The sequence below is a fragment of the Microtus pennsylvanicus genome, chromosome 11, assembly GCF_037038515.1.
Source record: "Microtus pennsylvanicus isolate mMicPen1 chromosome 11, mMicPen1.hap1, whole genome shotgun sequence".
Taxonomy (NCBI): Eukaryota; Metazoa; Chordata; class Mammalia; order Rodentia; family Cricetidae; genus Microtus; species Microtus pennsylvanicus.
In genome coordinates this window covers 46,500,267-46,514,003 of record NC_134589.1, presented here as the reverse complement: position 1 = coordinate 46,514,003, position 13,737 = coordinate 46,500,267, and the positions used below count along the sequence as shown (strand labels likewise).

General features: G+C 42.6%; 1 protein-coding gene across 10 annotated transcripts in view; it reads right to left on the bottom strand.

Annotated features, from left to right (window-relative positions):
- The window catches only part of Srr (serine racemase), a 20,955-nt gene extending 7,218 nt beyond the window's left edge, over nt 1-13,737 (bottom strand). For 2 of the 10 annotated variants that reach the window (XM_075991683.1, XM_075991692.1), the window contains exon 1: nt 13,634-13,709. The gene's annotated coding sequence lies outside the window, so the exon portion shown is untranslated. Of the gene's footprint in view, nt 1-6,305; nt 6,532-7,945; nt 8,074-13,598 lie in introns of those variants that run through there. The other 8 variants (XM_075991687.1, XM_075991688.1, XM_075991685.1 and 5 more) reach the window with 8 other exon arrangements.

Below are 13,737 nucleotides of genomic sequence, written 5' to 3'. Positions count from 1 at the left end.
TTTTTCAGGTGGCTCAGCAGCTTAAGGCACTTACTGCCAGGACTGACGACCTAAGTTTGGTCCCCAGGACCCACATGATGGGAGAAGTGACTCCCTCAAGTTGTCTTCAGACCTCCACACAGGTGCCTTGGCATGCATGGCCAACATACACACTCACATGAATAGATCTGGGAGAGGTGGCTCATACCTTTAATCCCAGCACAATGGAGGTAGAGGCAGGCAGATCTCTCTGTAAGCCCAAGGCCAGCTTGGTCTATACAGTACACTTCAGGTTAGCTAGGGTTACATATTGAGATTGAGTAAAAACATGAACAAAAGTTATTTTGAGAAAAAAAATTGGTTTTCCCCTTGGTTTTTTGAGACAGGGTTTCTGACAGCCCTGGCTGTTCTGGAACTGGGTTTTGTAGATCAGGTAGACCTTGAACTCAGAGATCTGCCTGTTTCTGCCTCCCAAGTGCTATGATTAAAGACATGCGTCATCGGGCTGGAGAGTTGGCTCAGAGGTTAAGAGCATTGCCTGCTCTTCCAGAGGTCCTGAGTTCAATTCCCAGCAACCACATGGTGGCTCACAACCATCTGTAATGGAATCTGGTGCCCTCTTCTGGCCTGCAGGCATACACACAGACAAGATATAATATACATAATAAATAAATATTCTTTTTTTTTTTTTGGTTTTTCGAGACAGGGTTTCTCTGTGGTTTTGGAGCCTGTCCTGGAACTAGCTCTTGTAGACCAGGCTGGCCTCGAACTCACAGAGATCCGCCTGCCTCTGCCTCCAGAGTGCTGGGATTAAAGGCGTGCACCACCACCGCCCGGCTAAATAAATATTCTTAAAAAAAAGCCATGCGTCATAGCCACCCAGCTGATTATTTATTTATTTATATATTTATTTATTATGTATACAATATTCTGTCTGTGTGTATGCCTGCAGGCCAGAAGAGGGCACCGGACCCCATTACAGATGGTTGTGAGCCACCATGTGGTTGCTGGAAATTGAACTCAGGACCTTTGGAAGAGCAGGCAATGCTCTTAATCTCTGAGCCATCTCTCCAGCCCCCGCCCAGCTGATTTTTATTTTTAAAAGATGTAAATTTTTTTTTTTTTGGATTTTCGAGACAGGGTTTCTCCGTAGCTTTTGGTTCCTGTCCTGGCACTAGCTCTTGTAGACCAGGCTGGCCTCAAACTCACAGAGATCCGCCTGCCTCTGCCTCCTGAGTGCTGGGATTAAAGGTATATGCCACCACTGCCTGGTGCTTTAGTGCCATTTTAATAAATAATTTTGTATGCTTCAAAAACATATGTATTACCTGACTGTTAAAATCAAACATTTTCTTGCTCCATATGGCTCAGCTTCCTCAGAGTTTCCAAACTTGTATCTAAAGGTGTGCACAGTTGTAAGACATCTGGTATCACTCTAGTGTAGTAACTGTCAGTTTTGACACTGCTGCCAAGATGACTGTATCAGTTCATACAACAGGATCTAAAGGATTGTCCATTCACTCCGCCTTGTTATGTATATATATTTGTTCTTTCTTTTTTAAGGGGTGGGGTGAGGGGAAGAGACAAGGTTTATCTATGCAGCCTTGGCTATCCTGGAACTCACTTTGTTGATCAGACTGGCTTTGATCAGAGATCCGCTTGCCTCTGCCTCCTAAGTGCTGGGATTAAAGGTGTGTACCACCACCGCTTGGCTTGCTATATTGATGTTTATTAAATTTTATTCCCAAAGTGTATTGGGGTGGGTGCCCATGACATGGCATCAGAGAACAACTTTGGGAGTTGATTCTTTCTCCTACCATGTGAGACCTGGGGATTATACTTGGATTGTCAGGCACCTCCAAGAGTCTTTATCCAGCCTGCTATATCATTTTTTAAAAAATATTTTTAGATTTATGTGGATGAATGTTTTACCTTGGTATATGTATGCATACCTCAGGTATGCCCTGTGCCTAGGGAGGCCAGAAGAAATCAGATCCCTGGAACTGGGATTACAGATGGTTGTGAGCTGCCATATGGATGCTGGGAATCAAACTAGGTCCTCTGGAAGAACGGCTAGTTTTCTTAACTCCTAAACCAACTCTCCAGCCCCTACCACAAGATTACTTACTGATAATCTTTTTTTGTTTGTTTGTTTGTTTGTTTTGAGACAGGGTTTCTCTGTAGCTTTGGAGCCTGTCCTGGAACTAGCTCTTGTAGACCAGGCTGGCCTTGAACTCCCAGTGATCCGCCTGCCTCTGCCTCCCGAGTGCTGGGATTAAAGACATGCGCCACCACTGCCTGGCACTTACTGATAATCTTATATGATTATGAAGAGTAAGACTTTTGCATGTTTATTATATAATGAGACACTTTAGTAGATTATTTTGTTAGCTTTTAAAGTGTTTTCCCCCACTCCCCCATGTAGAAGATGGGATCCAAGAACTCAGGAATCTTCTTTTTAAAAAGATGTATTATGTACAGGCATGGGTATGCCTGTGTGAGCTCATGTGCACCACATACATTCTGGAACTGAGCTGCCTCTGTTGCAAGTCCTAGCAGTTCTACAGCTGGTGTCCCCTTAACTTTTTAGTCTCTCTAACTTCTGATATGGCTTAAGGTAGTTTTTCAAGGAGTATCTTTAAAATTAACTGCTCTTCAGTTCTCAGATCAGCTTCCACAGGAACTGAAGAGTTTCTTTTGGCATGACTAAGGAAAGGCTTGTGTGGGAAATCCCAGAAGCAATGACAGCTATAGGTCTAGTTCTTCTTCACGGCTTCCAGGCTCTGGCCAGTTCCAGGGCTGAGGGCTCACACAGATACCACCACTCAGAACCTTAGAAACCTTTCATTACATCAGATCCTCTTGGGAAATTCAAAACTGCAAAGATAAACATAGTTCATACAATAATTCCCTGGTGCTGCTTCACGTTCAGAAAATAAGCCCTCAAAACCATCCAGGAAAAATAACAGGGCTATGTGATGATCCAGCAGTCAACACTAGCTGGTCTTGTAGTGGTCCTGGGTTCAGTTCCCAGCACCCACACTGTCTGTAACTGCAGTTCTAGGAGATCCAAGATCCTCCTCTTCTGACCTCCTCAGACACCAGGTACATGCAAGGCAAAACACTCATACACATGGGATAAAATAAAACATGAAATCTATTCTTGGTGTGGTAATTACAAAGTGAGACTCTATCTCAGGGAAAAAACAATGAAGAACACTAAATATTGTTGGCCCATGAGATGATTATAGCCCCTCATGCAAGTGCAGGTCAATACATTCCTGGACAGTTCTGCCCTTGAAACAGCCCTGCTGCTGTTGAGCAAGGCTACATTACTTAAGACACTCTTCCTTGTTTGCTTTTTTCCTGTTTTTATTTGTTTTTTTTTTTTCCTTTAAAGACAGAGTCTTGGGTAGCCTACAATGCCCTGAAACTTGGTATGTAGTAGCTCCAGGATGATCATGGACTGCTGACGATCCTGCCTCTACTTCTTCTTTTTTCCCCTCGAGACAGGGTTTGTGTTGCCCTGGCTGTCCTGGACCTAGCTTTGTAGACTAGGCTGGTCTTGAACTCAAGAGACTCACCTGCCTTTGCCTCCCGAGTGCCAGTATTAAAGGCATGTACCACCACTGCCTGGCCCTACCTCTACTCAAGTACTAGGATTACAGATGTATAGGATTACACTCAGCTTTTAATATTTATTATTTATTATGTATACAATATTCTGTCTGTGTGTATGCCTGCAGGCCAGAACAGGGCACCAGACCTCATTACAGATGGTTGTGAGCCACCATGTGGTTGCTGGGAATTGAACTCAAGACCTTTGGAAGAGCAGGCAATGCTCTTAACCTCTGAGCCATCTCTCCAGCCCCTAGCTTTTAATTTTTTAAGGGCTGTGGAATACTATACCCTGATCAGGTAAGTGCCATGTTAGGATACATATATATGTAATAAAATTTTGCAGTTTTAGACACAGGTTCTTACTATGTAGGCTAAACTGGCTTTGATGTTAATTCATGATCATTTTGGCTCCGTCTTCCAAGGCATAGGGTCACAGGGATATACCCCATTTTCAGAAAACCACTCACTACTGCATACAGTGAAAAGGGACAAAAATTTAACCAAGGAGCCCAATACAGAGGAATTTCAGTACACACGAGAGGCAAAGGAGGAGTGAATGGCAAAAGCAGAGATAGAAAAAAAATCCTTTTATGGAAACACAAACTTTAAGGGACTAAAGATGTCCTTCAGATAGGGTCTTGCCTAGTAGCATGAGGGCAGCCCTGGGTTTGATCCCCAGCTCTGCATAAAACAAGGTGATAGAGCAAGTTAGTATCAGGTGAAGGCAGGAGGATAAGAAGTTCAAAGTCGGGGCTGGAGAGATGGCTCAGAGGGTAAGAGCATTGCCTGCTCTTCCAAAGGTCCTGTGTTCAATTCCCAACAACCACATGGTGGCTCACAACCATCTGTAATGAGGTCTGGTGCCCTCTTCTGGCCTGCAGGCATACACGCAGACAGAATATTGTAGAATATTGTATACATAATAAATAATAAAAAAAGAAAGTTCAAAGTCATCTTTGGGCTACCCCGTGAGTTTCAGGCCAGCCTATGCTACCATGAGTACTGTATCAAAACATAAAAACCTCCAAAACCCTGAAACCTCCCTAGATAAGATATATAAATGGCCAATGACCACATTAAAATACCCAGAATCACAAATCATCAGAAACATGCAAATCAAAACTCCAGTGGGCACCACCTCTAACCATAGCATTAGGCCAGAGCAGAGAGAAGTGGGAAAACAGGTGTACCGCTGGTCCGAATAGAGTAATCAGGGTGTTATGGGAGACACTACACTAGTTCCTAAAAACAATGGATATACACTATCACCTGAACCAGTAATTCCACCCCTCGAGGTAGATCAAAGAACCAAAAGCTGTGTTTCATCAAGGTGTATCAGAGCCCCAGACCTTTGCACAAATGACTCCATAATGGAATTACCATTTAGGCTGTAAAACACAGCACGTATTCAGGACTGCCTGCCAACACTAAAACAAAGGCCTACTCCATCAAAGTCCATAGTGATGGGAAAGTCTCTACAACTACTGCCTCTGTAGTTCTGCTTCAGCTAACTGTTCTTCTTACCTGAAGTATGTCTACCCAAACACCCAGTGTAGTTACAGACCAGCTAATAAGGACTTTTCGTTGGCTTAAACCCATGCCTAATCATCTTCTCTGGTGAATACCCCATAACCAAGGAGATTTCTGCACTCCCATATTCATAGCTACATTATTTATAAGAACCAAAAGAAGCCTATGGCCACTAACATACAGATGTCCATGCATATGCAATTTGCACATAAAATGTAAGTCATATTCAATAGGAGGAAATTCTGACATGTTGTAACACAGATGGACACTGAGGACATTATGCTAAGAGAAAAAGGCTATTTGCAAACACTACATGATTCCAATGATGTGGGATACCTACAGTAAGAAAATTCAAAGAAAAGGTAGTAGATGGGCTGAGTTTAGGACGGTGGAGGGCTGTTTAATAGGTATAAATGGGTTTGGGTATGTAACAGGATACATTAAACAACAAAAAGCACACACTCAGAAAATGGTTAAATGGTACATTTTATGTATATTTTATCACAATTGAAACAAACTGAAAATAAGAGGTAACAGCAGTTATACTTAGGCCTATTGGTTGTGATGACTAATTTCCCTTGTTAACTTGATTTTGCCAGAATCAACTAAAACCCAAGCAGCTGGGCATGCCTGGCAAGGGTTTTCTTGATTGGAACATTTGAGGTGAGACAACCTATCCTAAATCTGGGTCACACTTTTGGTGGGAGCCCACAGAAAGACATGGAAGAGGGAAACATCTGCTATTTGCCTGCTTGCGCTCACTCTTGCTGGCAAGTTCATCTACCCTACCGCTGAGGCATTCTTTTGTGGGTATTAGAGCCAGCCTCTTCAGGATTCCAACTTAGTGTGGACTAAATATTACCATGTACTTGGTTTTTCTGACAAGACATAGCCACTGTGGGATTAGCCACTTCAGCCTACCAGGGACCCTAATGCATATCCTTTATGCACACACATATTTCATTCTTTCAGTTCTGTTCCTTGGCGACCCTGACTGACAAGTTTGCAAGTGAGAGAGCCTCAGTCTGAAGCAGCTTAGGCAGAGGATGAGGGCTTCCAGGTTCACTGGCTCATGGAATCTGAGGAAGGGCTGGGCACACCACGGAGGGAATATGGAGCTTCAGCAACAACTGCAACCAGGGGCTTGGGAGCTTCCATGAGTCTCAGTTTCTCACCTCTGCTGCCTTTGGCATGTCGGCTTCCTTTTCACAGCAGACCAGCTGGTTCCGCACGACAGGACATATGGCTGCTGACAGTTCCTGTGTTTTACATTTTATGGCTTCCACATTGAAGAGGGATTTTCTCTCACTTTCAGTTCAAAAAATTCTGGGTAAGGACTTTGACTGGCCCATCTTGGCCCAGGACCAATGTGGCAAAGGGTGAAAGGTCATTTAGGAAATACTATGTAATAGAAGTAATTTATGGAAACATGAAAAAGAAACAGAATGAGATCTATAACACAATATCAATTATGTACATTTAAAATACATACATAAAACATTATATATTATGCAAAGATAAATGTATATTTAAAGACATCTATCAAGCACATTAAAGCCACTAAAGAAGAAGTGATGAAGAATGACTGGGTACTAAAGTGAACAAAAAAGGTAAAACGAGAAAGATCTTGTTAATGACAGTGAACAAAATAGTGATCACCTCAAGTCTCTGTTTCTGATGGAAAACAGAAGTGTAAGAGGGAACGAAGGAGGGAAAAACAAAACCAAACTCCCAGGTAGGCGTTAAAGGCAGTTTTCAGAAGAAAAAGGGAGAGAGCTGGAGAGATGGCTGCCAACTCTGACAGCCTGAGTTCCATTCCTGGCACACACATGGTGGAGGGAGAACCAACACCTGCAGTTATCCTCTAACTTCCACATGTGAGCTCAGACACAATAAATAACGTAATTACATTTTTGCTGGGATGTAGCAGTGGCTACCTCGGAACTCATTATATAGGCCAGGTTAGTCTGGAACTCGGAGAGATCTGCCTGCCTCTGTATTCCAGATGCTGGGATTGAAGAGGTGAACAGCCACACCCACACCCAGTTCTTTCTTCTTTGTTTTTTTAAGATTTATTTATTTATTTTGTATAGTGTTCTGCCTACATGTAGCCTTGCAGACCAGAAGAGGGCACCAGATCTCACTGTAGATGGTTGTGAGCCACCATGTGGTTGCTGGGAATTGAACTCTGGAACTCTGGAAGAACAGTCAGTGCTCTTAACCCCTGCCCCATCTCTCCAGCCCCCTTCTTTTCTTTTCTTTCCTTTTCTTGTGTGTGTGTGTGTGTGTGTGTGTGTGTGTGTGTGTGTGTGATGTCCTACCCACTAGGAACTGGAGTTATAGACAGTTGTGAGTCATGTTATATGGGTGATGGGAACTGAACTTAAGTCCTTTGAAGAGGAAAAGTGCTCTTAACCACTGAGCCATATTTCCAGCCCATTATTTAAACAGGCTTTTGGGACTCTATTCCCTATACTGGGTTGCCTTGCCCAGCCTTAATACAAGGTGAGGGGCTTAGTCTTACTACAACTTGATAAGCCTTGTTTTGTCAATATCCATGGGAGGGCTGTCCTTTTCTCAATAGAAATGGAGGAGTGGATTGGGGGAGGCAGAGGGGTGGTGGGAATGGGGGACTGGGAAGAGAGGAGGGAGGGGAAACTGTGGTCAGGATGTAAAATTGTCCATGGGTGTTCGTGTGCACAGATGCACTCATGTGCACAAGAGTGGGAGTGAACCCTGAATGAACCCTAGGTAGGTATTATCCCTCAGCAGTTTATTTACCTCGGCTATAGGGTTTTTTTTTTTAAAAAGTTACCTTGGGCTGGAGAGATGGCTCAGTGGTTAAGAGCATTGCCTGCTCTTCCAGAGGTCCTGAGTTCAATTCCCGGCAACCACATGGTGGCTCACAACCATCTGTAATGAGGTCTGGTGCCCTCTTCTGGCCTGCAGGAATACACGCAGACAGAATATTGTACACATAATAAATAAGTAAATAATTTTTTTTAAAAAAAGGTTACCTTTTATTTTATTTGTATGAATGCTCTATTTGCGTGTATGCCTTTATTCCAGAAGAGGGCAACAGATTCCATGATAGGTGGTTGTGAGCCACCATGTAGTTACTGGGAATTGAACTCATGACCTCTGGAAGAGCAACCAGTGCTCTTAACTGCTGATCCATCTCTTCAGCCCCCTATAGCTCATTTATTTGGTTTTTTTCTTTTTAGCACATAGTTTTTCACTGGGAAGAGAGGCTTACTGATTAAAGCTAGCTGGCCAGTGAGTCTCAGAGTTCAGCTGTCTCTATCTCCCCTGAACTTTCATTACAAACCTATGAGATCATTCATTCTTAGCTTTTTAAGTGGGTGTTGACGGTTGAAATCAGGTTCATATGAACCTCTGGAAAAGCAGCCAGTGTTCTTAACTGCTGAGTCTTCTTTCTGGCCTCTACTTTCATTCTGAGAGGAGGTCTTTTTTTTTTTTTTTTTGAGACAGGGTTTCTCTGTGGCTTTGGAGCCTGTCCTGGAACTAGCTCTTGCAGACCAGGCTGGTCTCAAACTCACAGAGATCCACCTGCCTCTGCCTCCCGAGTGCTGGGATTAAAGGCGTGCGCCACCATCGCCCGGCGAGAGGAGGTCTTGCTATGTTTTTCAGGCTGGACTTTGAACTGGGTAAGTGATGCTTCTGCAGTCACCAGTTTCCCAACTAGCTGGGACTACACACACATTACAATACCTGGCCTATTTACTTCTTTGTTCTGTGAGCTATTTAATTTTTCTTTAGATTACAAGTGGTTAGAATTCTTTGCCTAATTTGTAGTCATTAACTTTGGTTTTATGTAATTTGTACAATTCTAACTGTGTGTGGTGTATGCATGAACTGTGTATGTGGAGACCAAAGGCTGAAGTTGGCATCTTTCTCTACTGCTCTCTATTTCTTAATTGTCAACATTTACTAATTTATCTTGTATGTATCTATGTGGCGCAAGTATGCAACAGCACATGTACAGAGGTCAGAGGACAACATGGGGGAGTTGGTTTCCTCCTACCATGTAGGTTTGGGGATCAAATTCATCAGGCTTGGTGGCAAAGCACCTTTATATGCTTGAGTCAGCTTGTTAGTGACTATGTTCTTTAAAAGTAAAAAAATAGTTTATTTGTCTATTTCTGTGTATATGCGTTCTCTCCTTCTATTATGTAAGTTCCAGGAATTAAACTCACGATGTCAGGCTTGGAGGCAAAAGCCATTTTGCCAGTAACCACTTTTTTTTTTTTTTCGAGACAAGGTCTCTCACTGACCCGGAAGCCTGCCAGTTTGGCTGAACTTGCTGGCCAGCAAGCCTCTAAGATGCACCCGTCTCCACTTCCCAGCACTGGGATTGCATGTGTGCAACCATCGTGCCTGGCTTTTACATGGGTTCTGAGGATCTGAACTCAGGCCCTCATGATTGTTCAGCAATATTCACTGAAACATCTCCCCTGCCTCCAACTTTAACTTCTAAAAACTGAATTTCTTCGTCTTCCATTATCTGAATCTGCTTTACTGTTTTTGTATTACCTACATATTATGTGACCAAATCCCCATTTTAAGAATTAAAACATTACAGATACATATAGAGTTTCAAATCGTCTGCTGTCAGAGCACCTGTTTTCTACTTTGAGTATTTGGCATATAGTCCACCTTTTTCTTGATGAACAAATACAGAAATTTACATAACCATAAAATTGTTTTTGCCAGGGATGGAGAGATGGCTCAGCGGTTAAGAACACTGACTGCTCTTCCAGAGGTCCTGAGTTCAATTCCCAGCAACCATCTATAATGAGATCTGGTGCCCTCTTCTGTCCTACAGGCAGGATACTGTATAAATAAATAAATAAACAAATAAATACATCTTAAAAAAAATTGTTGCCGGGCTGTGGTGGCGCACGCCTTTAATCCCAGCACTTGGGAGGCAGAGGCAGGCGGATCTCTGTGAGTTTGAGATCAGCCTGGTCTACAAGAGCTAGTTCCAGGACAGGCTCCAAAACCACAGAGAAACCCTGTCTCGAAAAACCAAAAAAAAAAAAAAATTGTTTTTGTTACACATAGATAGAACTATAATATATATTGGTCTATAAATAGCTTCTCTCTCTCTCTCTCTCTCTCTCTCTCTCTCTCTCTCTCTCTCTCTCTCTCTCTCTCTCCAGATTCCTAATCTGTAGTTCAGGCTGGCTGGCTTTGAGCTCACAGAGATGTTTGCCTCTGCCCTGCTTCCCTAGTGCTGGGACTAAAGGCATGCACATACATGCCCCAGCCTCCCACTTTTATTTTTAAATATTTCTTTATTTATTATGTATACAATATTCTGTCTGTGTGTATGTCTGCAGGCCAGAAGAGGGCACCAGACCTCATTACAGATGGTTGTGAGCCACCATGTGGTTGCTGGAAATTGAACTCAGGACCTTTGGAAGAGCAGACAATGCTCTTAACCACTGAGCCATCTCTCCAGCCCCAAGCCTCCCACTTTTTAAAAACTGTATTTTGAGCCTTGGTCTTCCTACATTGCGGGCTTTGAGGATGGAACTCTCTTGCCGTGGTGTTTTGAGTAGCTAGGATTACAGTCATTGGCCACCCAGCTAGGAGTCTTACTCATTGTTTTACCTGATACTTCATGAGTCCTCTAAAACTAAAAATTCAAAATTTCCCCATCAATTTAGTAGCTTTTCAGCCAAGTGGTGGTGCATGCCTTTAATCCCAGCACTCAGGAGGCAGAGACAGAAGCAGGTGGATCTCTGTGAGTACGAGGACAGCCTTGTCTGAAGAGTGAGTTCTAGGACAGTCAAAGCTATACAGAGGAATCCTGTCTCAAAAAACAAAACAAACAAACAGAAAAAAGTAGCTTTATTTCTGTAACTTGACTGTTACTCTCACTCAGTCAGCTACCATAGTTTGGAACTTGTATTATTAATTTTTTGGACCCATGCTCATAATCACTCATCCTTATGTATTTGTTGTGTTTTCCCTGAGTTCAGGTAACTTTCTCTGAGTTCTGATTTAATACTTAGAGGCTTCTCTAGTCTGATCACTGACAGCATCAAATTAAATTGGCCATGGTTGTCCTAGAGAAGTTTTCTTCTTTTAAATTATTTTTCCTTTTTTTTTTATTTTTAACAATAAAAGTTGTGGGGCTGAAAGGATTGCTCAGCGGTTAAGAACAAGTATGGCTCTTGTGGAGGACTGGACTTCAGTTCCCATAACCCACATCAGGTAGCTCATCACTGCCCGTAACTAGCTTCAGAGGGAATCCAATGCTTCTTGTCTTCCTCAGGCACCTGTACTCATGTGGATGTATGCATACAAAGACACATACATACTAATTAAAAGTGAGACAAATCTTTAAAAAAAAACCCCATCATGACTTAAAGACTAGAAAATAAATAAATGAATAAATAAATAAGAGTTGGGGCTCGGGATATAATTCAGTCAGTAGGATGCTTGTTCAACCTGTATCAGGCCCTGGTTCAATCCCAGAACAACATTAACCTGAAACATCAACATAGGGCCACATCTGTAATCCCATTTTGTAGGAGATGCAAATAAGTGTGTTAGAAATTCAAGGTTTTCCTTGGCTACATGATGACTTCAAGACCAGCCTGGAAACAACAGACCTTGCCTCGATAAAAGTAAACAAAAGCAAACAATTTTCATACTGAAGCCTTCAACTGGAAAGTAGATTGCTTGCCCTCATCCCCCATATTGGCTTTCAACTGGATTTGCAATCAAAGATGACCTTGAATTTCTAATCTTTCTCCTTGTACTTTTCTTTTTTTTTTTTTTAATATTTATTTATTTATTATGTATACAATATTCTGTCCGTGTGTCTGCCTGCAGGGCAGAAGAGGGCACCAGACCTTATTACAGATGGTTGTGAGCCACCATGTGGTTGCTGGGAATTGAACTCAGGACCTTTGGAAGAGCAGGCAATGCTCTTAACCACTGAGCCATCTCTCCAGCCCCTCCTTGTACTTTTCAATTGCTGGGATTACAGGCTTTTGCCACAACATCCAGTATATGTGGCATTAGGGATGCTTTTCTCAATTTCTTTCTTTTTTTTTTTGGTTTGGTATCATGTAATCCAGGCTGGCCAAGGATGACCTTAAACTCTGGATTCTTGATAGTGTTACCTATACCTTGAGTATGTGTTAGCCTAGGCTAGTCTGGAACTCTTGTATCTTCCTGCCTTAGCATCCAAAGTCATGAAGTTAGAGATGTGTGATACCATAACAGTTTCAAGTTAGGGTTTTAAATTTTTTTCCCTGTTGTTTTTAGACCGGTCTTACTACATAGCTCTAGCTGGCCTCATTTATGTAGACCAAGCTGGCTTTCAACGTGAAGAGATCCTCCTGCCTCTATATCCCTGGTGCTAGACGTGTGTCACCATGTCTGGCTTATGTCTGGAGGCAGGGTCTCATGTATTTTGGTTTGGTCTTGAACTCAATGGTGCCACCACAGCACCGAACTTTGCTCTTCCTCCCAAGTGCTAGAGTTACAGGCATGTACCATCACGCAGGATCTTAATTCTATTTCTCTACAATCTTTGGGCAAAGGCTGCAATTTGCTCTGGCCACTCGAATTATATACCCCTTCTTTTGAGCTATTGAAATATTTCCCCGTCATTGTCTTTCTTTTCTGATGGCAAAGTATCTGTCACATAACAGGAACTAATTGAGTTTTATCAGGATCAAATCTTTTATACTGTGATCAGGGAATAACTGGTTCCTATTTTTTGAGGGTCTAAAGTTGTAATGAAGGAGCAACAGCTGGAGAGGTAGCCTTTGAGAAGGAAGCTTCTCCCCCTCAGACTTTAATAGGAGTTAATGGTCAGTGAGGCTAAATAAAGTACCAATCTTCTGGTCTGATTATTTTTTTGTTTCTTTTTTTGGGACAAAGTCTTCTAATATGTTACCCTGACTGGCCTCAAATGTACTATATTGTCCAGGCTGGCCTTGAACTTGCAATCCTCCTGCCTCAGCTTCTCAAATACCAAGCCTCAGTGAATATTTAAAGTCGTAAAGATGAGCGTGGGGAGAATAAATATGAGTTCCAAAAGAGTAATTAAAATTTTTTTCAGTGATACAGAAATTCCCAGATCGAATGATAATTTCCTTCTGTTCTATTTCCACACAACCTCCTCCAACAAGTCTTGGTGACGAACTCGGTCATGGACTTTGATACTCTGGAACAACCAATTGTTACACAAGGCAATTCTTCTATTCTCTGAGATTCAGTTTATCAGAAATAGGGACAATAATAAGAATCATTATTAAAAGATCTTTAAGCTCCACAATTCAGGCTTATGATAAGGAGACTTTGGCCTAAAATGATCGGAGGCCGAATTATAGGGTGTCTCTGTGAACCCGAGCCCTAGACCAAAATCGGTGTCGTCTGTAGCCACCACAACAATACCGATATCCCTAGGAGCGAAAGCCCACCTGGCACGGGCGAGCCGTACCGGCCCTCGCCTCACCTCACCTCCCGGGCGCTGCACCTCCACCTCCAAGCCTCAGCGTACCTTCCAGCGTTACACCTCTGCGCAAGCGCACGCGCACACGCTGTCTCTACTGCCTGAAT